General features: G+C 49.6%; 1 protein-coding gene across 2 annotated transcripts in view; it reads left to right on the top strand.

The window, feature by feature from the left end:
* The first annotated feature begins 7,084 nt into the window (after nt 1-7,084).
* The window catches only part of rims3 (regulating synaptic membrane exocytosis 3), a 713,695-nt gene continuing 695,399 nt past the window's right edge, over nt 7,085-25,380 (top strand). For both annotated transcript variants that reach the window (XM_070898523.1, XM_070898525.1), the window contains exon 1: nt 7,085-7,117. The gene's annotated coding sequence lies outside the window, so the exon portion shown is untranslated. The remainder of the gene's footprint in view (nt 7,118-25,380) is intronic.

Genomic DNA, 25,380 nt, shown 5'->3' on the forward strand with positions numbered 1-25,380 from the left:
AGTGAGTCGAAGAAGCTGACCACCATCATGACACACAAGGGGTTGTTTGAGTACAACAGATATCCGTTCGGGATTCGCTCGGCCGCCGCGATCTTCCAACGAAATATGGAAAGCCTCCTCAAGTCGATTCCAGGGACGGTGGTTTTTCAAGACGACATCCTCATTACGGGTTACGATACTGAAGAACACCTCCACTACCTGGAGGAGGTGCTACGCAGACTGGACCGGGTAGGTCTGCGACTGAAAAAGGCGAAGTGCGTCTTCCTAGCTCCAGAGGTAGAATTCCTGGGGATGAGGGTAGCAGCTGACGGGATTAGCCCTACTGCATCCAAGACGGAAGTGATCCAGAGAGCACCCAGGCCCCGTAACACGACCTCGTTCCTGGGGCTCCTGAACTATTTTGGGAACTTTCTTCCCAAATTGAGCACGCTGCTAGAGCCGCTACACGCTACGCAAAGGTCGTGAATGGGTCTGGGGGGACAGCCAGGAAAGGGCTTTTAATAGAGCACGCAATTTGTTATGTTCCAACAATCTGTTAACGCTATATGACTCATGTAAGAAACTTGTGTTAATGTGCGATGCGTCGTCCTATGGTGTCGGGTGTGTGTTGCAGCATGTCAATGCCAAGGGTCAGTTACAGCCGGTAGCTTATGCCTCCGGGAGTCTGTCCCAGGCAGAAAGGGGCTACGGGATGGTAGAAAAGGAGGCGCTCGCATGTGTATATGCGGTAAAGAAAATGCACCAGTACCTGTTTGGCAGGAAATTTGAGCTGGAGACAGATCACAAACCCCTAACGTCCCTTTTGGCCGATAACAAGGCCATAAATACAAACGCATCGGCCCGCATACAGAGGTGGGCACTCACGTTAGCTGCCTATGACTACACAATTCGGCACAGACCGGGCACTGAAAACTGCGCCGATGCACTCAGCAGGCTCCCACTAGCCACCACTGAGGGGGCTACCGAGCATGGTGCTGAGATGGTCATGGCTGTTGAAGCTTTCGGAAGTGAAGGCTCACCCGTGACAGCCTGTCAGATTAAAGTCTGGACAAATAGAGACCCGCTATTGTCTCTCGTCAAGAAATGTGTCCTGAATGGGGACTGGGCTGCCACGTAAAGGGCATGCCCTGAGAAATTTAAACCATTTCACAGGCGCAAGGATGAACTCTCGATTCAGGCCGATTGACTACTATGGGGAAACCGCGTAGTCATGCCCCAGCTGGGCAGAGAGGTGTTCATCAGAGAACTCCACAATGGGCACCCGGGTATTGTCACGATGAAGGCAATTGCCGGGTCACACGTTTGGTGGCCAGGGATAGACGCAGATCTGGAACTTTGTGTTCGCAGGTGCAACACGTGTGCCCAGCTGGGCCATGCGCCCAGGGAAGCCCCCCTTAGCCCCTGGCCATGGCCCGCCAAGCCTTGGTCACGCATCCATGTGGACTACGCAGGTCCTTTCATGGGGAAAATGTTTTTGGTTGCAGTAGACGCCTACCCCAAATGGATCGAGTGTGACATTTTAAATTCAAGCACATCCTCTGCCACGGTAGAAAGTCTACGGGCAATGTTCGCCGCCCACGGTCTACCGGACATCTTGGTCAGCGACAATGGCCCGTGATTCACAAGCACTGAATTCCAGGACTTCATGGCAGGCAATGGAATTAACCATGTTAGAACGGCACCATTCAAGCCGGCCTCAAACGGCCAGGCAGAACGAGCAGTGCAGATAATCAAACAGGGGATGCTCAGATTCCAAGGGGGTTCCATACAAACCCGCTTATCAAGCCTCCAGTTGGCCTATAGATCCCGACCACACTCGCTCACAGGGGTTCCACCCGCAGAGCTACTAATGAAAAGGACGCTCAAAACCCGATTATCCCTTATACACCCCACCATGAAAGAAATTGTCGAGAGCAGGCGTCAGTCACAATATCACTACCATGACAGGAATGCGAGGGCACGATGTATTGATGTAAATGGTCCTGTTTTTGTCCTCAACTACGCTGCAGGGCCCAAATGGCTCGCAGGCACTGTGGTTGCCAAAGAGGGAAATAGGATTCTGATAGTTCAACTTACCAATGGACAAATCTGCAACAAACATGTGGATCAAACAAAAAGGAGGTTCAGCAACCCCATAGAAGAAGCAGAGGAAGAACACGATATAGAGTTCACTCCTCCACAGGTGACCGAACACCGGAACCAAAGGGAGGAGAGCCCAGTCACTGTGGGCAGTCCGGACACACTGCAAACAGCAGACACTCAGGCCAGCGCCCAACAACCGGAGCCCCAACTCAGGCGCTCTACAAGGGAGTGTAAACCACCAGAGAGACTCAACCTGTGATCCCAATAAGACTTTGCGGGAGGAGGTGATGTCATGTATTCAACCAGCATTGTAACCCATGTATAAACTGACCTAAGTTGTACACCGTGAGAACAATGACCACTAGGTGGGAGACACTCCTAACCTGGACCTTCAGGTATAAAAGGGAAAGCTCCACCCACCTTCATCACTTGAGTGCTAAGGAATAAAGGACAGGTCACAGACTGACCTTCTCTCAAGCATGGGCCTCGTGTGCATTTATACTGTGTAGTAAGAACCTATCACCTCCCCCCCTCTCCCTCTCTCTCCCTCTCCCTCTCTCCCTCTCCCTCTCCCTCTCCCTTTCACTCTCTCTGTCCATCTCCCTCTCCCTTTCACTCTCTCTGTCCATCTCCCTCTCCCTTTCACTCTCTCTGTCCATCTCCCTCTCCCTCTCCCTCTCTCTCTCTCCCTCTCCCTCTCCCACTCTCTCTCTCTCTCCCTCTCTCCCTCTCCATATCCTGCTCCCTGTGCCTCTCCCCGGGCCTCTCCCTCTCTATGTCGTACCCTTTCTCTCTCCCTCTCTCGATGCCTTTCCCTCTGCATTGCTGGTGGCGTTGTCCATGGCGATGGATCCTCTGACGGTAGGGTCGGAGCAGGCAGTCGACTGTCGGCCCAGACCCCATGAAGCGACAGAAATGGTGGAAGGAAAGTGCCGTGACTGATACAGGGGAGAAGGTAGGAGCTGTGATCAGTGCAGCAACCACACGCACTAACTGTCGCAAACCATGAATAGGTAATGGCCGACAAATAATAACATTCCAAGATGGAGCCTTTAAATAGCGTTGGTGCATCCAGTTCCTCACTGGAATGCGGCAGCTCAAGCAGCCGTTGCTATTGGCAGGTGCTAAGATAGCTTGCGCGGGGCAATTTCACTTCTGGGGCGGTCAGGGGATGATGCGCACGCCGATGATGTCATCATGGCAGCACGCGGCCGAGGCTGCCACTCGCGCCAGGAGCGGGGCGCGACCTTTGAGCACCTCCGCAAAACCACTGGCCAAACCATGCCGGGCGATATTCTCACCACGCCCGGGCGCAATCTATTTTGCGCTCACTAGCGCCTCCCGGAGGCGATAATGGCCGTCGATAAAAGGGGCAATTTTGGCGCCGAGATGTTTTTGCCATGAAAAAGGATACCAAGTAGGCGGAAGGTCCTAGTGCCCCATTGGGGGCCGGTAATTCTGTCGGGAGCGACTTCCCTGAGGCTCGCAGGGAAGTCCCGCTCCTGACGCAAAATTGTGGCTAGCGCCCCTCACAGGAAGTGGAGCAGAATGCCGCGTGCGCCTGGGGCAGGACGTTGCATCAATGCCTTTCAATGCCCCGCCCCTTCTGTTAAAGGGGAGGGGTGCTGCGAGCCCTGTGATGGCCCCCGCTTGGCCCCCAGGGTGGCGTGGTGCCATGGCTGAGGTCTGGCACCCAAACGGCCCACACCACGCCAAAAAGCTTCAGGACCAGCTGCCCGGTGAGTCGGCCAAACGGGGAAAATGGTGGGGCACAGTTCAGTGCACCCTGCCCTTTAACCTCTGCCCCAGGAACAGAGTTCGGTGCGGTGCGTGATTGTGAGGCTGGAGCTGACACCACTCGCCGCTGTCTCGTGGGGCGATGGACAATTTCTGCCGCGAGGCAGAAAGGGTTCACTGCCGGGGGTACTCTGTCAGCGGTGTGTCGCGGGAGTTAGTAGTGCACTAGCCAAAGTAGGATAATATTTTGTTGATGTGTCCTGAGCACAGAACCTCCTCCAACACCTTTTCAGGCCGTGCATGCCAATCATCACAACTCGCTGCAATCAAACATTTCTCCTCATTTTCCCTCGGCTTCTTTTGCCAATTACTTTCGATCTGTGCCCTCTGGTCACCGACTCTCCCGCCTGTGGAAACACTTTATTCCAATCTACCCGATCAAAATCCCTCAGAATTTTGAACACCTCGATTAAATCTCCCCTTAACCATCTCTGCTCCAAGGAGAACAACCCCAGCTTCTCCGGTCTCTCCACGTCACTGATGTCGCTCATCCCCGGGACCATTCTGGACAATCTCCTCAGCAGCCTCTCCAAAGCCTTGACATCAAATCCTAGGAACACAGGAACATAGGACCGGGTGAAGGCCATTCAGCCCCTCGAGCCTGTTCTGCCATCCAATGAGATCACGGCTGATCTGTGATCTAACTCCACATGCCCGCCTTGGCCCATATCCCTGAATACCTTTGGTTAACAAAAAGCTATCAACCTCAGATTTTACATTAAAAATTGATCTAGCTTCAATAGCTGTCTGCAGAATAGAGTTCCAAACTTCGCCCACCCTTTGTGTGGTGCCGTGAAGTGGACACAGTAATCTAGCTGAGTCCTAATCAGTGATCTATAAAGGTTTAGCATAACCTCCTTGCTTTTGTACACTATGCATCTATTTATAAACCCAGGATCCTGTATGCTTTTATAACAGTCTTATGATCTTGTCCTGCTGCCTTCAAAGATCTGTGTACATACACCCCAGATCTCTCTGTTCCGGCACCCCCCATACAATTGTACTGTTTAATTTATACTGCCTCTAAGTTTAAGTCACTATCCTCTATCCTGTGAGTATTAACAGATCTGATCTATCTCTGGGAAGATTCCAAAGCTACTGAATAATTTAAACAACAATTTGTATTTCTATGGCACTTTCAACACAGTAAATCATCCCAAGGTGCTTCACAGGAGCGTTATCAAACATAAGATAAGATAACATTTGGCACCGAGCCACTGAATAGATATTAGACCAGGTGACCAAAAGCTTGGTCAAAGTGGGAGGTTTAAAGGGGGAGAGAAAGGTAGAGAGGCTGGAGGTTTATGGAGGAAGCTGCAGGGGTTAGGACCCAGGCAGCTGAAGGAGCGGCCACCAATGGTGTAGCCATTAAAGTCGGGATGTGCAATCGGCCAGAATTGGAGGAGAGCAGAGCTCTCAGAGGTTTGCAGGAATGGAGGAGCTTTCTTGTTAGGCAGTCCCTCGGAGTTGAGGATGACTTGCTTCCACACTAACACCAGTTCTCAGGTGACTGATGAGCCCAATGCCCACCTACAGTCTGTGTCACAGGAGGGGCAGATATTGGTTGGAGGTGTGGTGTATGTAGCACACAAATCACTGACTCCACACGGTCTGGTGTAAGTCTAACTGCTGTGACCTTCGTCCTTTATTGTTCAGCTCCAGAGTGCCTCCCAGGTGTGGTGGTCAGCCTTATATAGTCCTTGTTACAGGTGCTACCAGGGTTTCCCACCGCAGCGCCCTCTGTGGTGTGGCATAGTACTTACATTACATTTAAGGTACTGGGACGATACACACATCATTACATAACATCACCTTCCCCCCCCCCCCCTCCCCCACCTGGACCAGGACAATGATACACACATCATTATATAACATCACACTTGTCCAACGGAAAGCAGGTGGGCATAGACAGTGCGTTAGTATGGGTACATATTATCTGGGACATTAACTGGTTATTGACTGGTAGCGGAACCTTGATTTCCTTGTTAGCCGTTATCATTAATTGTACTTCATCCATTATTTTACACAAATACAGTGGCCATTCAGCATAAAAAAGGTAATTCTTATTATAAATTCACTATCTCACATTAACATAGCTCATTTTAGACTCGCTCTGCCAACCAGAAGTCCTTTGTGGGGACCACCTCTTTGTAAGGCCCTTTTAAGATTCCCAGGTGCATTTCCTCTTTAAGGCGCCATCTTTGATGCAGGAGGATTCCACGAGGCTTCTCCTTGGGCGCCGCCATCTTTGATGCTTTGCAGCTCCGACACGATGCCGCCGCCATCTTCTTCTCCGCCGCTCCGAATGCCCTCCACCATCGCAGCCTCCGCTCCCCTCCGCTGCCACCTGACTTGCCGCCTCTCCTGCGGCTGTCGTGGCCTCTCCAGCGGCCGCACTTGCCGCGTCCCCCGCGGCCTCCGTAGCAGCCTCCCCTGCAGCTGCCATGGCCGCCGTCCGACGGTAACAGCTCCTCAGCGGGGCCAGCCCAACGGCCTCTTCCTCTGCGGGGCTCTTCCGAACCGCCGGCCCCTGGATCCCTCAGCACCCCGCCCGCAGCGCCCCGCCGGCTCACCCCCCCCCCCCCACTAGGCCCCTCTGTGCAGAGCTGCTTGCCTGTGGGGGCTGAGGCTGCAGGGTCTCTGTGTGAGATCCGGGCCTGGGACTTGCCTGAGGGGATTAAGGCTGCAGGATCTCTGTGTGAGGTCTGGGCCTGGGACTTGCCTGTGGGTGGATTGAGGCTGCAGCTCCAGCTCGGTCGGCGCTGCTCTCTGGGGACCCGGGGCACGGCACCACCCCGGGGAGCAGCAGCCTGTGGAGGAATGAAGTCTTCCCAGCTCCCACGGACCTTCCCCATCCACCTCCGGCCGAGGAGCGTCGGCCCATCGCCTGCAATGACCCACAGAGATAAAGCGTGCGTCTCGTCCCCGTGGGATACCTGCACCATCGCTCTGCCAAGACCAGGTATTAATTCCCTGGTGTAGGTACGCAGCTTCACCGTGACCGGGACCAGTTTGGGTCGTGCAGCTGGGTTAATCCACAGTTTATCAAAAGTTCTCCGACTCATCAACGACGGACCCGAGCCCGTGTCCACTTCCATACTCATGGGACTACGTTGATTTTTACTTCACTTATCACTGGGGGCGAATCGTCGGTGCACGTATATAGTCCAAGCACCTCATCTTCTTCTACCTGCTCCTCACTGAACAGTGGATCATTCCCCATCTCCTCAGCCACATGGTGAGTCTGATTTCTTTTACACATACGCTGAAGTTGGCCTTTAACGTGGCAGGTGTTGCACGTGTACTCCGCAAACCTGCACCGGTGAGCCCCATGGCTTCTTCCGTAACGCCAGCATGGTGCTGCTTGATTAACCCCACTCGGCGGACTCTGAGCTCCAGGATCCCGAGGTCCATGCTCTCTGCCCTGGGCAGAGCTACGTTCTGCAGTTTTGTCCGTGGTGGGTGCTATCCTGTGGACAGTGCCTGCCGGGTTCGAGATTGTGTGGATCATTTGCTTGGTGCTGCAAGTCGAGGTCATATGTGCCCAGCTGATGGCGATGGCCTTTGTCAGAGTGACTGTGGGTTCCGTGGCTAACAGCTTGTGAAGGAGGCGCTCGTGGCCAATCCCCATAACGAAAACGTCCCGCAAAGCCTCGTCAAGGTGTTCCCCAAAATCACACGACGCCGCGAGTCTCCTGAGGTCCGCAGCATATTTGGTGACATCCTGGCCCTCAGGTCTGCAGTGACAGTAAAATTTGTATCTGGCCGTGAGGATGCTCTCCTTCGGTTTCAACTGGTCACGAATGAGTTCAGTCAGTGCCTCGTATGACTTGTCCCTGGCACTCCCAGGTGCCAGCAAATCGCTGACGAGACAGTAAACCTCATCTCTACAACTGGCGAGCAATATCGCCTTACGCTTCTCTCTCATTGCGTATGTGTCCCCCGTCAGATCATTTGCTGTGAAGTAGTACTCGAGCCTTTCCGTAAAGGCCTCCCAATCATTGCCCGTGGTAAAATCCTTTAGCGAGCCCAGAGTAGTCATGGTTGCGTGGAGTTCGTCCGCTTCCTTGTTGTCAATGTGGTGTATGTAGCACACAAATCACTGACTCCACACGGTCTGGTGTAAGTCTAACTGCTGTGACCTTCTTCCTTTATTGTTCAGCTCCAGAGTGCCTCCCAAGTGTGGTGGTCAGCCTTATATAGTCCTTGTTACAGGTGCTACCAGGGTTTCCCACCGCAGCGCCCTCTGTGGTGTGGCATAGTACTTACATTACATTTAAGGTACTGGGGCGATACACACATCATTACATAACAGGAGGTACGGGTGCGTGGGGTGCTTGGGTTGTCGTACGATTCTTCCGCTGTCTGCACTTGGCTTCTGCTGGCTCCCGGCGAAGAGACTCGAGGTGTTTGGCGCCTTCCCGGATGCTTCTCCTCCACTTTGAGTGGTCTTGGGCCAGGAAGGTTCCAGAGATAGGGGGAATCGAAGCCATGCAGGGATTTGAAAACAGGGGTGAGAATTTTAAAATTGAGGTGTTGTTGGACTGGGTGCCAATGTAGGTTAACTATCATAGAGGTGATCGGTGAGCGGGAATTGGTGCGAATTCGGGCACGGGCAGCAGAGTTTTGGATGAGCTGGAGTTTATGCAGGGTGGAAGGTGTGAGGCCAGCCAGGGGAGAATTGGAATAGTCAAGTCTGGAGATAACAAGCGCAGTGATTATTTGCATGGCGTTTCTTGACTACCTCTGTGCATGCGCGCCTGTTTGGTACAGCGTATGTGTGCTCGATCCGACCGTACATGTGTGCTCAATCCGACCGTACACACGTGCTTGATCCGACTGTACACGTGTGCTCGATCCGGTGTATACTCGATCCGGCGTATACTCAGTCCGAATATACGCGCATGCTCGATCCGGCTGTACACACGTGCTCGATCTGACTGTACATGTGTGCTCGATCCAGTGTATACTTGATCTGGCCGTACACACGTGCTCGATCCGACTATACACACGTGCTCGATCTGACTGTACATGGGCAGTACAATATATGAGGAAGCCGGTGGGGGGGTGCCGAGGGAACCTGGAGCTGCTGCCTTTGCTGCTCGTGCCTGAGCCTGCTACGGACCTATGGGGTCTCCTTCAAAAATCAATGACTATACTAAAGGAGTCTCCAGGACTTTTGCCTCGAATATCACTGTGATTATTTACAGGAACATTTTTGAAGCCTTTAGAGAGAGAGAGGGAATCGGAGGTGGCGGGGGAGTGGGGGCGGCGGTGGGTCACGAACTCATGGGGGAAGGTCAGGGGGTTGGGGGGAAGTGAAGCACTGGGCAGGGGGAGAATGTAAGAAATTTGTTGGGTGGTCAGGAATGTGGGCAGAAGGTTGTTTGGGGGGTGAGGGAAGGTTGTAACCCGTGAGGGTGTTCCCTGGACTATGCAAGCTCTGCTCTGTCTGGAGAACGCAGCCAGAATGTCTCAAATTACACTTTGCAAAGTAACAGCTTAGGTAGGCAGGGAGGATCTAAATATAAATTCCAGAGAAATGCTGGGTGTGTCTTATCCTCCAAGGGGACCAATCACAGCTTTGGTGTTGTGAATAGACACATCCGATATTAACATAAGAAATAGGAGCAGGAGTCGGCCATTGGCCCCTCGAGCCTGCTCCGCCATTTAATAAGATCATGGCTCATCTGATCATGGGCTCAGCTCCACTTCCCTGCCCATAACCCTTTACTCCCTTATCGCTCAAAAATCTGTCTATCTCCGCCTTAAATATATTCAATGACCCAGCCTCCTCAGCTCTCTGCGGCAGAGAATTTTATAGGTTCACGCCCCTCTGAGAGAAGAAATTCCTTCTCATCTCAGTTCTAAATGGCCGACCCCTTATTCTTAAACTATGGATTCCCCCACAAGTGCAAATATCCTCCCTGTAGCAACCTTGTCGAGCCCCCTCAGTATCTTATATGTTTTAATAAGATCACCTCTCATTCTTCTGAACTCCAATGATTATAGGCCAAACCTGCTCAACCTTTTTTAATAAGTCACCCCTTCATCTCCGGAATCAACCTAGTGAACCTCCAATGCATGTATATTCTTCCTTAAATACGGAGACCAAAACTGGATGCAGTACTCCAGGTGTGGCCTCACCAATACCCTGTACAGTTGTAGCAGGACTTCTCTGCTTTTATACTCTATCCCCCTTGCAATAAAGGCCAACATTCCATATGCCTTCCTGATTACTTGCTGTACCTGCATACTAACTTTTTGTGTTTCATGCACCAGGACTCCCAGGTCCCTCTGTACTGCAGCACTTTGTAGTTTCTCTCCATTTAAATAATAATTTGCTTTTTTATTTTTCCTGCCAAAGTGGATAACCTCACATTTTCCCACATTATACTCCATCTGCTAAATGTTTGCCCACTCACTTAGCCTGCCTATATCCCTTTGCAGATTTTTTGTGCCCTCCTCACAATTTGTTTTCCCACCCACATTTGTATCATCAGCAAACTTGGCAGCATTACACTCGGTCCCTTCATCCAAGTCATTACTATAGATTATAAATAGTTGAGGCCCCAGCACCGATCCCTGCGGCACCCCACTAGTCACTGTTTGCCAATTGGAAAATGACTCATTTAGAACTCTCTGTTTTCTGTTAGTTAGCCAATCCTCTATCCGTGTTAATATATTACCCCCAACCCCGTGAGCTCTTATCTTGTGCAGTAACCTTTTATGTGGCACCTTATCGAATGCCTTCTGGAAGTCCAAATACACCACATCCACTGGTTCTCCCTTATCCACGCTGCTCATTACATTCTCAAAGAACTCCAGCAAATTTGTCAAACATGATTTCCCTTTCATAAAACCATGCTGACTCTGCTTGACTGAATTATGCTTTTCCAAATGTCCAGCCAATGCTTCCTTATTAATGGATTCCAATATTATATCAATGACAGACGTGCGTCTCACTGGTCCATAATTTCCTGCTTTCTGTCTTCCTCCTTTTTTAAATAGGGGTGTTAAATTTGCGGTTTTCCAATCCGCTGGGATCTCCCCAGAATCCAGGGAATTTTGGTAGATTACAACCAATGCATCCACTATCTCTGCAGCCACTTCTGTTAAGACCCTAGGATGTAAGCCATCAGGTCCAGGGGACTTGTCCACCTTTAGTCCCATTATTTTACCGAGTACTTTTTCTCTAGTGCATGACTGAGGGTTTCATCAGCTGACGGGCAGAGGCAGAGTTGGAGTCGGGCGATGTCAGAGGCCCAGTGGGTCAGGTACTGCACCAGTCGCCCAGAGATCTTCAGTTCCAATCCCACCAGTGCTAGTTGTGCTGAATTATAGGCTGGCACCTTGCTTAAAAACCCAACAGGTTCACCAATGTCCTTCATGGAAAGTAAACATGCCGCCTGTAGATGTCTGGCCTCAACTGGGCTTCAATGTAGGTGGCTCACCCTATGGGCCAAGCAGAGATGGGCAATCAACACTAGCCGGCCAATGAAACCCACATATTGAATAAAACATTTCAGCCATCCAACTGGCTTCAAATAGCGAGGTGAAAACCTGGTGCCAATCTCACTCATACCCACAAGTAATGTTTTTTTAATCAGTCTGACAGGCATTTTAGCCGGATATCTTTGACATTCTTGTTTGGATGCTCGGAACCTGCTGGAATTCTGGAAGTGTAGTTAAATGTTTGCCGAGTTCTCTGGCTGATACTTTCTAGCTCTGACTGGGATCAGCCGATGGCGATTTGGATCGGTCCCTCTCAGTGACCAACCAGTCCAACTCACTTATCCGCACATCCAAGTATAATCTGAGGAATATTTCTTTGTCTTCTATCATTCCGGTGAGCTAGCGATAAAGGATTGTGGGGTGGTTGTCCTTCTCATCTGCTTATTATTTCACGGGGTAGGGCTCGGTAAACCTCTGGAACAGGTCACATGACACAGGGTGCGATGGTGTTTAATTAAACCTGAAAACTGGTGTGAGGCAGATGTAAAGGTGTCTGTTTATCAGTTAGCAAATAAAATGAGTCTGCAGCATTTATACAGAATATAGAGCAATGATGCACCAGTGATTCGTGCATAAAACAGAAATATAGAGCAGGCAATCATTCACTGAAGTCTGCTCAGTTTCATATCATTTCGGTTAATATCATTAATATTTATGCTCACTGTATAATATCCTGGTGTTCGACAACTGGTTATTATTTCAATACCTGTTGTCTCATAGCATATCAGAACCTTTACCACAAATGATTGTAGAGAGAGCTTTACTCTGTATCTAACCCGTGCCGTACCTGCCCTGGGAGTGTTTGATGGGACAGTGTAGAGGGAACTTTACTCTGTATCTAACCCCGTACTGTACCTGCCCTGGGAGTGTTTGATGGGACAGTGTAGAGGGAACTTTACTCTGTATCTAACCCCGTACTGTACCTGCCCTGGGAGTGTTTGATGGGACAGTGTAGAGGGAACTTTACTCTGTATCTAACCCCGTACTGTACCTGCCCTGGGAGTGTTTGATGGGACAGTGTAGAGGGAACTTTACTCTGTATCTAACCCGTGCTGTACCTGCCCTGGGAGTGTTTGGTGGGAAACTGCTGACCACCCATCTTCCCTTCCTGGCTCCCATGTTAGCCGATATTGTTAATGGTTCTCTCTCCTCAGGTACTGTCCCCCTCTCCCTCAAATCTGTCATCATCACCCCTCTCATCGACCCCACTGTACTTGCAAACTATCGCCCCATCTCCAACCTCCCTTTCCTCTCCAAGGTCCTTGAACGTGTTGTCGCCTCCCAAATCCATGCCATCTTTCCCACAATTCCATGTTTGAATCCCTCCAATCTGGTTTCCGCCCCTGCCACAGTACCGAAACTGCTCTCGTCAAAGTCACAAATGATTGTGATTGTGACAAAGGCAAACTATCCCTCCTCGTCCTCCTGGACCTGTCTGCAGCCTTTGACCACTCCATCCTCCTCCAATGCCTCTCCACCATCGTCCAGCTGGGTGGGACTGCACTCACCTGTTTCCATTCTTATCTGTCCAATCGTAGCCAGAGAATCTCCTGCAATGGCTTCTCTTCCCAACCCCGCATTGTTACTCCTGGTGTCCCCCAAGGATCTGTCCTTGGCCCCTCCTATTTCTCATCTACATGCTGCCCCTCGGCGACATAATCCGAAAACACAGCGTCAGTTTCCACATGTACGCTGCCGACACCCAGCTCTACCTCACCCCCACTTCTCTCGACCCCTCCTCGGTCTCTAAATTGTCAGATTGCTTGTCCGACATCCAGTACTGGATGAGCAGAAATTTTCTCCAAATAAATATTGGGAAGACTGAAACCATTGTCTTTGGTCCCTGCCACAAACTGTGTTCCCTAACCACTGACTCTATCCCTCTCTCTAGCATCTGTCTGAGGCTGAACCAGGCTGCTCGCAGCCTAGGCCTCATATTTGATCCTGAAATGAGTTTCCAGCCACATATCCACGGCATAACTAAGACCGCCTGTGTCCACCTCCGTAACATCACCCATCTCTGCCCCTCCCTCAGCTCATCCGCTGATGAAACCCTCATCCATGCCTTTATTACCTCTAGACTTGACTATTCCAACACACTCCTGGCTGGCCTCCCACAGTCTCCTCCATGCAAACTTGAAGTAATTCAAAACTCTGCAGCCCATGTCCCAACTCGCACCAAGTCCCGCTCACCCATCACCCCTGTGTTCGCTGACCTAAATTGGCTCCCAGTTAAGCAATGCCTCAATTTCAAAATTCTCGTCCTTGATTACAAATCCCTCCATGGCCTCGCCCCTCCCTATCTCTGTAATCTCCCCCACAACCCCCCCGAAATGTCTGCACTCCTCGAATTCTGCCCTCTTGAGCATTCGTGATTATAACAGCCTCACCATTGATGGCCGTGCCTTCAGCTGCCCGGGCCCGAAGCTCTGGAACTCCCTGCCTAAGCCTCTCTGCCTTTGCAGTAAGACCTCTCTGCTCCTATACTCAAATCCTCTCACTATGAAGGCCAACATCAAAAAACAAGGAGGGAGAGAGAAAACAAGGAATTATAGACCGGTTAGCCTGACATCAGTAGTGGGGAAAATGTTGGAATCAATTATTAAAGACATAACAGCAGCGCATTTGGAAAGCAGTGACAGGATCGGTCCAAGTCAGCATGGATTTATGAAAGGGTAATCATGCTTGACAAATCTTCTAGAATTTTTAGAGGAGGTAACTAGTAAAGTGGACAAGGGAGAACCAGTGGATGTCGTATAAGTGGACTTTCAAAAGGCTTTTGGCAAGGTTCCACACAAGAGATTAGTGTGCAAAATTAAACACATGGTATTGGTGGTATTGACATGGATAGAGAACTGGTTGGCAGACAAGAAGCAAAGAGTAGGAGTAAATGGGTCTTTTACAGAATGGCAGGCAGTGACTAGTGGGGTACTGCAAGGTTCTGTGCTGGGACCCCAGCTATTTACAATATACATTAATGATTTAGACGAAGGAATTGAATGTAATATCTCCAAGTTTGCAGATGACTCGAAACTGGGTGGCAGTGTGAGCTGTGAGGAGGATGCTAAGAGGCTGCAGGGTGACTTGGACAGGTTAGGTGAGTGGGCAAATGCATGGCAGATGCAGTATAATGTGGATAAATGTGAGGTTATCCACTTTGGTGACAAAAACAGGGAGGCAGAATATTATCTGAATGGTGACACATTAGGAAAAGGGGAGGTGCAATGAGACATGGGTGTCATGGTACATCAGTCATTGAAAGTTGGCATGCAGGTACAGCAGGCGGTGAAGAAGGCAAATGGCATGTTTGCCTTCACAGCTAGGGGATTTGAGTATAGGAGCAGGGAGGTCTGACTGCAGTTGTACAGGGCCTTGGTGAGGCCACACCTTGAATATTGTGTGCAGTTTGGTCTCCTAAACTGAGGAAGGACGTTCTTGCTATTGAGGGAGAGCAGCGAAGGTTCACCAGACTGATTCCCGGGATGGCAGGACTGACATACGAAGAAAGACTGGATCAACTCGGCTTATATTCACTGGAATTTAGAAGAATGAGAGGGGATCTCATAGAAACATGTACAATTCTGACGGGACTGGACAGGTTAGATGCGGGAAGAATGTTCCCGATGTTGGGGAAGTCCAGAACCAGGGATCACAGTCTAAGGATAAGGGATAAGTCATTTAGGACTGAGATGAGAAGAAACTTCTTCACTCAGAGAATTGTGAACCTTTGGAATTCTCTACCAAAGAAAGTTGTTGAGGCTAGGTCATTAGATATATCCAAGAGGGAGTTAGATGTAGTCCTTGCCGCTAAAGAGATCAAGGGGTATGGAGAGAAAGCAGGAATGAAGTACTGAGGTGAATGATCAGCCATGATCGTATTGAATGGCGGTGCAGGCTCGAAGGGCCGAATGGCCTACACCTGCACCTATTTCCTATGTTTCTATGTTTCTTTCGCTCTCGCCTCCATTAAGAGCCTTAAAACTTATCTCTTTGACGAAGCTTTTGGTCATCTGCGCTAATTTCTTCTTCTGTGCTCAGTGCCAAATGTATTTGTTTTGTCTTAAAACACTCCTTGGGACCTTTTATTATGTTAAAGGTGCTGTATAAATATAAGTTATTGTTGTTGTTTTACCTGCCCTGGGAGTGTTTGATGGGACAGTGTAGAAACACAGAAACATAGAAAATAGGTGCAGGAGTAGGCCATTCGGCCCTTCGAGCCTGCACCGCCATTCAATGAGTTCATGGCTGAACATGCAACTTCAATACCCCATCCCTGCTTTCTCGCCATACCCCTTGATCCCCCTAGTAGTAAGGACTACATCTAATTCCTTTTTGAATATATTTAGTGAATTGGCCTCAATAACTTTCTGTGGTAGAGAATTCCACAGGTTCACCACTCTCTGGGTGAAGACGTTTCTCCTCATCTCAGTCCTAAATGGCTTATCCCTTATCCTTAGACTGTGACCCCTGGTTCTGGACTTCCCCAACATTGGGAATATTCTTCCTGCATCTAACCTGTCTAAATCCATCAGAATTTTAAACGTTTCTATGAGATCCCCTCTCATTCTTCTGAACTCCAGTGAATACAAGCCCAGTTGATCCAGTCTTTCTTGATATGTCAGTCCCGCTATCCCGGGAATCAGTCTGGTGAACCTGCGCTGCACTCCCTCAATAGCAAGAATGTCCTTCCTCAAGTTAGGAGACCAAAACAGTACACAATACTCCAGGAGTGGCCTCAGCAAGGCCCTGTACAACTGTAGTAACACCTCCCTGCCCCTGTACTCAAATCCCCTTGCTATGAAGGCCAACATGCCATTTGCTTTCTTAACCGCCTGCTGTACCTGCATGCCAACCTTCAATGACTGATGTACCATGACACCCAGGTCTCGTTGCACCTCCCCTTTTCCTAATCTGTCACCATTCAGATAATAGTCTGTCTCTCTGTTTTTACCACCAATTTGGATAACCTCACATTTATCCACATTATACTTCATCTGCCACGCATTTGCCCACTCACCTAACCTATCCAAGTCACTCTGCAGCCTCAGAGCATCCTCCTCACAGCTCACACTGCCACCCAACTTAGTGTCATCCGCAAATTTGGAGATACTACATTTAATCCCCTCGTCTAAATCATTAATGTACAGTGTAAACAGCTGGGGCCCCAGCACAGAACCTTGCGGTACCCCACTAGTCACTGCCTGCCATTGTGAAAAGTACCCATTTACTCCTACTCTTTGCTTCCTGTCTGACAACCAGTTCTCAATCCATGTCAGCACACTACCCCCAATCCCATGTGCTTTAACTTTGCACGTTAATCTCTTGAGTGGGACCTTGTCGAAAGCCTTCTGAAAGTCCACATACACCACATCAACTGGTTCTCCCTTGTCCACTCTACTGGAAACATCCTCAAAAAATTCCAGAAGATTTGTCAAGCATGATTTCCCTTTCACAAATCCATGCTGACTTGGACCTATCATGTCACCTCTTTCCAAATGTGCTGCTATGACATCCTTAATAATTGATTCCATCATTTTACCCACTACCGATGTCAGGCTGACCAGTCTATAATTCCCTGTTTTCTCTCTCCCTCCTTTTTTACAAAGTGGAGTTACATTGGCTACCCTCCACTCCATAGGAACTGATCCAGAGTCTATGGAATGTTGGAAAATGACTGTCAATGCATCCGCGAGTTCCAAGGCCACCTCCTTCAGTACTCTGGGATGCAGACCATCAGGCCCTGGAGATTTATTGGCCTTCAATCCCATCAATTTCCCCAACACAATTTCCCGACTAATAAGGATTTCCCTCAATTCCTCCTTCTTACTTTACTCTCTGACCCCTTTTATATGCGGAAGGTTGTTTGTGTCCTCCTTAGTGAATACCGAACCAAAGTACTTGTTCAATTGGTCTGCCATTTCTTTGTTCCCCGTTATGACTTCTCCTGATTCTGACTTCAGGGGACCTACGCTTGTCTTTACTAACCTTTTTCTCTTTACATATCTATAGTAGTTTTTGCAGTGCATTTTAATGTTCCCTGCAAACTTCCTCTCCTACTCTATTTTCCCTGCCCTAATCAAACCCTTTGTCCTCCTCTGCTGAGTTCTAAATTTCTGCCAGTCCCCGGGTTCGCTGCTATTTCTGGCCAATTTGTATGCCACTTCCTTGGCTTTAATACTATCCCTGATTTCCCTTGATAGCCACGGTTGAGCCACCTTCCCTTTTTTATTTTTACACCAGATAGGAATGTACAATTGTTGTAGTTCATCCATGCGGTCTCTAAATGTCTGCCATTGCCCATCCACTGACAACCCCTTAAGCATCATTCGCCAATCTATTCTCGCCAATTCACGCCTCACACCTTCAAAGTTACCCTTCTTTAAGTTCTGAACCATGGTCTCTGAATTAACTGTTTCATTCTCCATCCTAATGTAGAATTCCACTATATTATGGTCACTCTTCTCCAAGGAGCCTCGCACAACGAGATTGCTAATTAATCCTCTCTCATTACACAACACCCAGTCTAAGATGGCCTCCCCTCTAGTTGGTTCCTCGACATATAGGTCTAAAAAACCACCCCTTATGCATTCCAGGAAATCCTCCTCCACCGTATTGTTTCCAGTTTGGTTAGCCCAATCTATATGCATATTAAAGTCTGCCATGATAACTGCTGCACCTTTATTGCATGCACCCCTAATTTCCTGTTTGATGCCCTCCCCAATATCACTACTACTGTTTGGAGGTCTGTACACAACTCCCACCAGCATTTTATGCACCTTGGTATTCCGTAGCTCCACCCATACCGATTCCACATCATCCAAGCTAATGTCCTTCCTTACAATTGCCTTAATTTCCTCTTTAACCAGCAACGCCACCCCGCCTCCTTTTCCTTTCTGTCTATCCTTCCTAAATGTTGAGTACCCATGGTTGTTAAGTTCCCAGCCTTGGTCACCATGGAGCTATGTCTCCGTGATGCCAACCACATCGTATCCGTTAACTGATATCTGCACAGTTAATTCGACCACCTTATTCCGAATACTCCTCGCATTGAGGCACAGAGCCTTCAGGCTTGCCTTGATTTTTGCCTTGGGTTTCTCTGCCCTCCACTTTTACTCATCTCCTTTCTGTCTTTTGCTTCTGTCTCCATTTTGTTTCCCTCTGTCTCTCTGCATTGGTTCCCATCCCCCTGCCATATTAGTTTAACTCCTCCCCAACAGCACCAGCAAACACTCCCTCCAGGACATTGGTTCCAGTCCTGCCTAGGTGCAGACCGTCCAGTTTGTACTGGTCCCACCTCCCCCAGAACCGGTTCCAATGCCCCAGGAATTTGAATCCCTCCCTGCTGCACCACTGCTCAAGCCACGTACTCATCTGAGCTATCCTGCAATTCCTACTCTGACTAGCATGTGGCACTGGTAGCAATCCCGAGATTACTATTTTTGAGGTCCTACTTTTTAATTTAGCTCCGAGCTCCTTAAATTCGTCTCGTAGGACCTCATCCCATTTTATAGCTGTATCTTTGGTACCAATGTGCACCACGACAACTGGCTGTTCACCCTCCCTTTTCAGAATGTCCTGCACCCGCTCTGAGACATCCATGACCCTTGTACCAGGGAGGCAACATACCATCCTGGAGTCTCGGTTGCGGCCGCAGAAAAGCCTATCTATTCCCCTTACAATTGAATCCCCTATCACTATCGCTCTCCCACTCTTTTTCCTGCCCTCCTCTGCAGCAGAGCCAGCCACGGTGCCATGAACTTGGCTGCTGCTGCTCCCCCCTGGTGAGTCATCCCCCTTAACAGTACTCAAAGCAGTGTATCTGTTTTGCAAGGGGATGACCGCAAGGGATTCCTGCACTACCTTCCTTGCACTGCTCTTCCTGTTGGTCTTCCATTCCCTATCTGGCTGTGGACCCTTTACCTGCGGTAAGACCAACTCACTAAACGTGCTGTTCACGTCATTCTCAGCATCGTGGATGCTCCAGAGTGAATCCACCTTCAGCTCCAATTCCGCAATGCAGTCCGTCAGGAGCTGGAGGCGGATCCACTTCCCGCACACATAGTCTTCAGGGACACCGGAGGCGTCCCTGATTTCCCACATAGTACAGGAGGAGCATAACACGTGTCCGAGCTCTCCTGCCTTGACTTAACCCTTAGATTAACTTAAATTGGCAACAACAGTATTAAAAGTTACTCACTGATATAGAAGAGAAAAAAGAAAAAACTACTTACCAATCACCAGCCAATCACTTACCCCCTTGGCTGTGACGTCACTTTTCTATTTCTTTCTACTTCTTTTTTGCCTTCTCCCTGTAGCTGCACAAGCCACGCCTTTACAGGCCTCTCGCCGAACTCACGGACTCCCAACTCAGTAACGCACCTCCCGACCTCGCGGCCTTTTATAGGCCTCTCCAAACACGAACTCACGCTGCTCCCGACTCAGTGACACATCGCACGACCTCGCGCCCGACCTCACGCCCGACCTAGAGGGAGCTTTACTCTGTATCTAACCCCGTGCTGTGCCTGCCCTGAGAGTGTTTGATGGGACAGCATCTTTACTCTGTACCAAAATTTAGGGAGCAAGGAGAAAACTTAAAGTTTAGAAGCATAGAAACATAGAAAATAGGTCCATTCGGCCCTTCGAGCCTGCACCACCAATCAATAAGATCATGGCTGATCATTCACCTCAGTACCCTTTTCTTGCTTTCTCTCCATAAGGGCCATATCCAACTCCCTCTTGAATATATCCAATGAACTGGCATCAGCAACTCTCTGTTGCAGGGAATTCCACAGGTTAACAACTCTCTGAGTGAAGAAGTTTCTCCTCATCTCAGTCCTAAATTGCTTACCCCTTATCCTTAGACTATGTCCCCTGGTTCTGGACTTCCCCAACATCGGGAACATTCTTCCTGCAACTAACCTGTCCCGTCTCGTCAGAATTTTATATGTTTCTATGAGATCCCCTCTCATCCTTCTAAACTCCAGTGAATACAGGCACAGTCGATCCACTCTCTCCTCACATGTCAGTCCAGCCATCCCAGGAATCAGTCTGGTGAACCTTCGCTGCACTCCCTCAATAGCAAAAATGTCCTTCCTCAGATTAGGAGACGAAACTGAACACAATATTCCAGGTGAGGCTTCACTAAGGCCCTGTACAACTGCAGTAAGACCTCCCTGCTCCTATGCTCAAATCCCCTAGCTATGAAGGCCAACATGCCATTTACCTTCTTCACTGCCTGCTGTACCTGCATGCCAACTTTCAATGACTGATGTACCATGACACCTAGGTCTCATTGCACCTTCCCTTTTCCTAATCTGTTGCCATTCAGATAATATTCTGCCTTCGTGTTTTTGCCACCAAAGTGGATAAGCTCACATTTATCCACATTATACTTCATCTGCCATGCGTTTACCCAGTCACCTAACCTGTCCAAGTCACCCTACAGCCGTTTAGCATCCTCCTCACAGCTCACACCGCCACCCAACTTAGTGTCATCTATAAACTTGGAGATATTACACTCAATTCTTTCATCTAAATACTTAATATATCGTGTAAATAACTGGGGTCCCAGCACTGAGCCCTGCGGCACCCCACTAGTCACTGCCTGCCATTCTGAAAAGGACCCGTTTATCCCGACTCTCTGCTTCCTGTCTGCCAACCAGTTCTCTATCCACGTCAGTGCATTACCCCCAATACCATGTGCTTTAGTTTTGCACACCAATCTCTTGTGTGGGACCTTGCCAAAAGCCTTTTGAAAGTCCAAATACACCACATCCACTGGTTCTCCCTTGTCCACTCTACTAGTTACATTCTCAAAAAATTCTCGAAGATTTATCAAGCATGATTTTCCTTTCATAAATCCGTGCTGACTTGGACCAATTCTGTCACTGTTTTCCAAATGTACTGCTATTTCATCTTTAATAATTGATTCCAACATTTTCCCCAAAACTGATGTCAGACTAACCAGTCTATAATTACCTGTTTTCTCTCTCCCTAACTTTTTCCTGCTCTCTGACCCTCACCCTTTCCTGCACTCTGACCCTAATCCTTTCCTACACTCTGAGCCGAACCCTTTCCTGCACTCTGACTCTAACCCTTTCCAACACTCTGACCGGAACTCTTGCCTACAGTCTGACCCTAACCCTTCCCTACACTCCGAACCGAACCCTTTCCTACACTCTGACCCGAAACCTTTCCTACACTCTGACCCTCACCCTTTCCTGCACTCTGACCCGAAACCTTTCCTGCACTCTGACGCGAATCCTTTCCTAAACTCTGACCCTAACCCTTTCCTGTACTCTGACCCGAACCCTTTCCTGCACTCCGACCCTAACCCTTTCCGACACTCTGACCCGAAACCATTCTACACTCCGACCCTAACCCTTTCCTACACTCTGACCCAAACCCTTTCTACACTCGGACCCTAACCCATTCTACATTCTGATCCTAACCCTTTCCTGCACTCTGACCCTAACCCTTTACAACACTCTGACCCTAACCCTTTCCGACACTGACCCGAACCCTTTCCTAAACTCCGACCCTAACCATTTCCGACACTCTGACCCGTAACATTTTCTACACTCTGACCCGAACCCTTTCTTACACTCTGACCCTAACCATTTCCTACAATATGACCCTAACCTTTTCCTGCTCTCTGACCCTAACCATTTCCAATACTCTGACCCTAAACCTTACTACACTCTGACCCGAACACTTTCCTGCACTCTGACCCGAATCCTTTCCTACACGATGACAGTCACCCTTTCCTGCACTCTGACCCTAATCCTTTCCTACACTCTGACCCTAACCCTTTCCTGCACTCTGACTCCAACCCTTTCCGACACTCCGACCCTAACCCTTTCCTACACTCTGACCCTAACCCTTTCTACACTCCGAACATAACCCTTTCCTGAACTCTGACCCTAAACCTTTCCTACACTGTGACCCTAACCCATTCTACACTCTGACCCTAACCCTTTCCTGTACTCTGACCTGAGCCATTTCCGACACTCTGACCCTAACCATTTCCTGCACTCTGACCCGAATCCTTTACTACACTCTGAACCAAACCCTTTCCTACACTCTGACCCGAACCCTTTCCTAAACTCTGACCCTAACCCTTTCCTACACTCTGACCCTAACCCATTCTACAGTCTGACCCTAACCCTTTCCTACACTCTGACCCTAACCCTTTCCTACACTCTGACCCTAATCCTTTCTACACTCTGACCCTAACCCTTTCCTACACTCTGATCCTAACCCATTCTACACTCTGACACTAACCCTTTCCTGCACTCAGACCCTAACCCATTCTACACTCTGACCCTAACACTTTCCTACACTCTGACCCTAACCCATTCTACAGTCTGACCCTAACCCTTTCCTACACTCTGACCCTAACCCTTTCCTACACTCTGACCCGAACCCATTCTACACTCTGACCCTAACCCTTTCCTATACTCTGACCCTAACCCTTTCCTACACTCTGACCCTAACCCATTCTACACTCTGACCCTAACCCTTTCCTACACTCTGACCCTAACCCTTTCTACACTCTGACCCTAACCCATTCTACACTCTGACCCGAACCCTTTCCTACACTATTCTTAGCAGCTGTTTAATTTTTGAACATTTTTTAACAAAAGCACGTTGCCATCAGCACATCAGCACTGAGGCTTCCCTTCTCACTGTCTCCTTCCCCTCCCTCCCCTCCGCGGCAACAAGCCGCTGTCTCCTTCCCCTCCCTCCCCTGCGCGGCAACAAGCCGCTGTCTCCTTCCCCTCCCTCCCCTCCCTCCACGGCAACAAGCCACTGTCTCCTTCCCCTCCCTCCCCTCCGCGGCAACAAGCCGCTGTCTCCTTCCCCTCCCTCCCCTCCGCGGCAACAAGCCGCTGTCTCCTTCCCCTCCCTCCCCTGCGCGGCAACAAGCCACTGTCTCCTTCCCCTCCCTCCCCTCCGCGGCAACAAGCCGCTGTCTCCTTCCCCTCCCTCCCCTCCACGGCAACAAGCCACTGTCTCCTTCCCCTCCCTCCCCTCCGCGGCAACAAGCCGCTGTCTCCTTCCCCTCCCTCCCCTCCACGGCAACAAGCCACTGTCTCCTTCCCCTCCCTCCCCTCCGCGGCAACAAGCCGCTGTCTCCTTCCCCTCCCTCCCCTCCCTCCACGGCAACAAGCCGCTGTCTCCTTATCCTCCCTCCCCTCCACGGCAACAAGCCGCTGTCTCCTTCCCCTCCCTCCCCTGCACGAAAACAAGCCACTGGTCTGCTTCCCCTCCATCCCCTGCGCGGCAACAAGCCGCTGTCTCCTTCCCCTCCCTCCCCTCCACGGCAACAAGCCGCTGTCTCCTTCCCCTCCCTCCCCTGCGCGGCAACAAGCCGCTGTCTCCTGCCCCTCCCTCCCCTCCACGGCAACAAGCCGCTGTCTCCTTCCCCTCCCTCCCCTCCACGGCAACAAGCCGCTGTCTCCTTCCCCTCCCTCCCCTGCACGGCATCAAGCCACTGTCTCCTGCCCCTCCCTCCCCTGCGTGGCAACAAACGGCGGTTTCCTTCGAACGATGGCTGAAGCACTTTCACACAGGGAGGAAGATGGTTTATTTAATCATTACTTTGCTTATAAATGTTTATTCAGGTTGGATTTATTTGTATAATATTTGTAGAAGTATAAATAAGGATTGATTGTAGAATTTAATGACTTCCCTTCCGCCCCCCACCCCATCGTTCTGGACGCCTAATTTGTAACCTGCGCCTGATTTTTTAATGTGTAGAACAGATTTTTTCAGTTCTACAAAAATCTTCACTTGCTCCATTCTACATTAGTTTGGAGTACGTTTTCACTGTGGAAACTTTGAAATCAGGCGTCAGTGGACGGACACGCCCCCTTTTGAAGAAAAAATTCTGTTCGAAAGTAGAACTGTTCTACCTGACTAGAACTGCAGAAAACAAAATGTGAAGAATTGCGATTTCTAAGATAGTCCGTTCTCCACCTTTTGCTCCTAAAAATCAGGCGCAAATCATGTGGTAACTTGGGCCCTATGACCCTAACCCTTTCCTACACTCTGACCCTAAACCTTTCCTACACTCCGACCCAAACCCTTTCCGACAATCTGACCCTAACCCTTTCCTAAACACCGACCCTAACCCTTTCCGACAATCTGACCCGAAACCTTTTCTACACTATGACCCGAATCCTTTCTTACACTCTGACCCTAACCCTTTCCTACAATATGACCCTAACTTTTTCCTGCTCTCTGACCCTAACCGTTTCCTATACTCTGACCCTCACCCTTTCCTGCACTCTGACTCTAACCCTTTCCAACACTCTGACCGGAACTCTTGCTTACACTCTGACCCTAACACTTCCCTACACTCCGACCCGAACCCTTTCCTACACTCTGACCCGAAACCTTTCCTACACTCTGACCCTCACCCTTTCCTGCACTCTGACCCTAAACCTTTCCTGCACTGTTACGCGAATCCTTTCCTAAACTCTGACCCTAACCCTTTCCTGCACTCTGACCCGAACCCTTTCCTGCACTCTTACGCGAATCCTTTCCTACACTATGATCCGAACTCTTTCTGACACTCTGACCCGAACCCATTCTACACTCCGACCCTAACCCTTTCTACACTCTGACCCGAACCCATTCTACACTCTGACTCTAACACATTCTACACTCTGACCCTAACACTTTCTTCACTCTGACCCGAACCCATTCTACACTCTGACCCTAACCCATTCTACACTCTGACTCGAACCCATTCTACACTCTGACCCTAACCCTGTCTACACTCTGACCCTATCCCATTCTACACTCTGACTCTAACCCATTCTACACTCTGACCTTAACCCTTTCTACAGTCTGACCGTAAACCTTTCCTACACTCCGACGCTAAACCTTTCTACACTCCGACCCAAAACCTTTCCCACACTCGGACCCTAACCCTTTCCTTCACTCTGACACTAACCCTTTCCTGCACTCTGACCCTAA

The sequence above is a fragment of the Pristiophorus japonicus genome, chromosome 14 (assembly GCF_044704955.1).
Source record: "Pristiophorus japonicus isolate sPriJap1 chromosome 14, sPriJap1.hap1, whole genome shotgun sequence".
NCBI classification, from domain to species: domain Eukaryota; kingdom Metazoa; phylum Chordata; class Chondrichthyes; family Pristiophoridae; genus Pristiophorus; species Pristiophorus japonicus.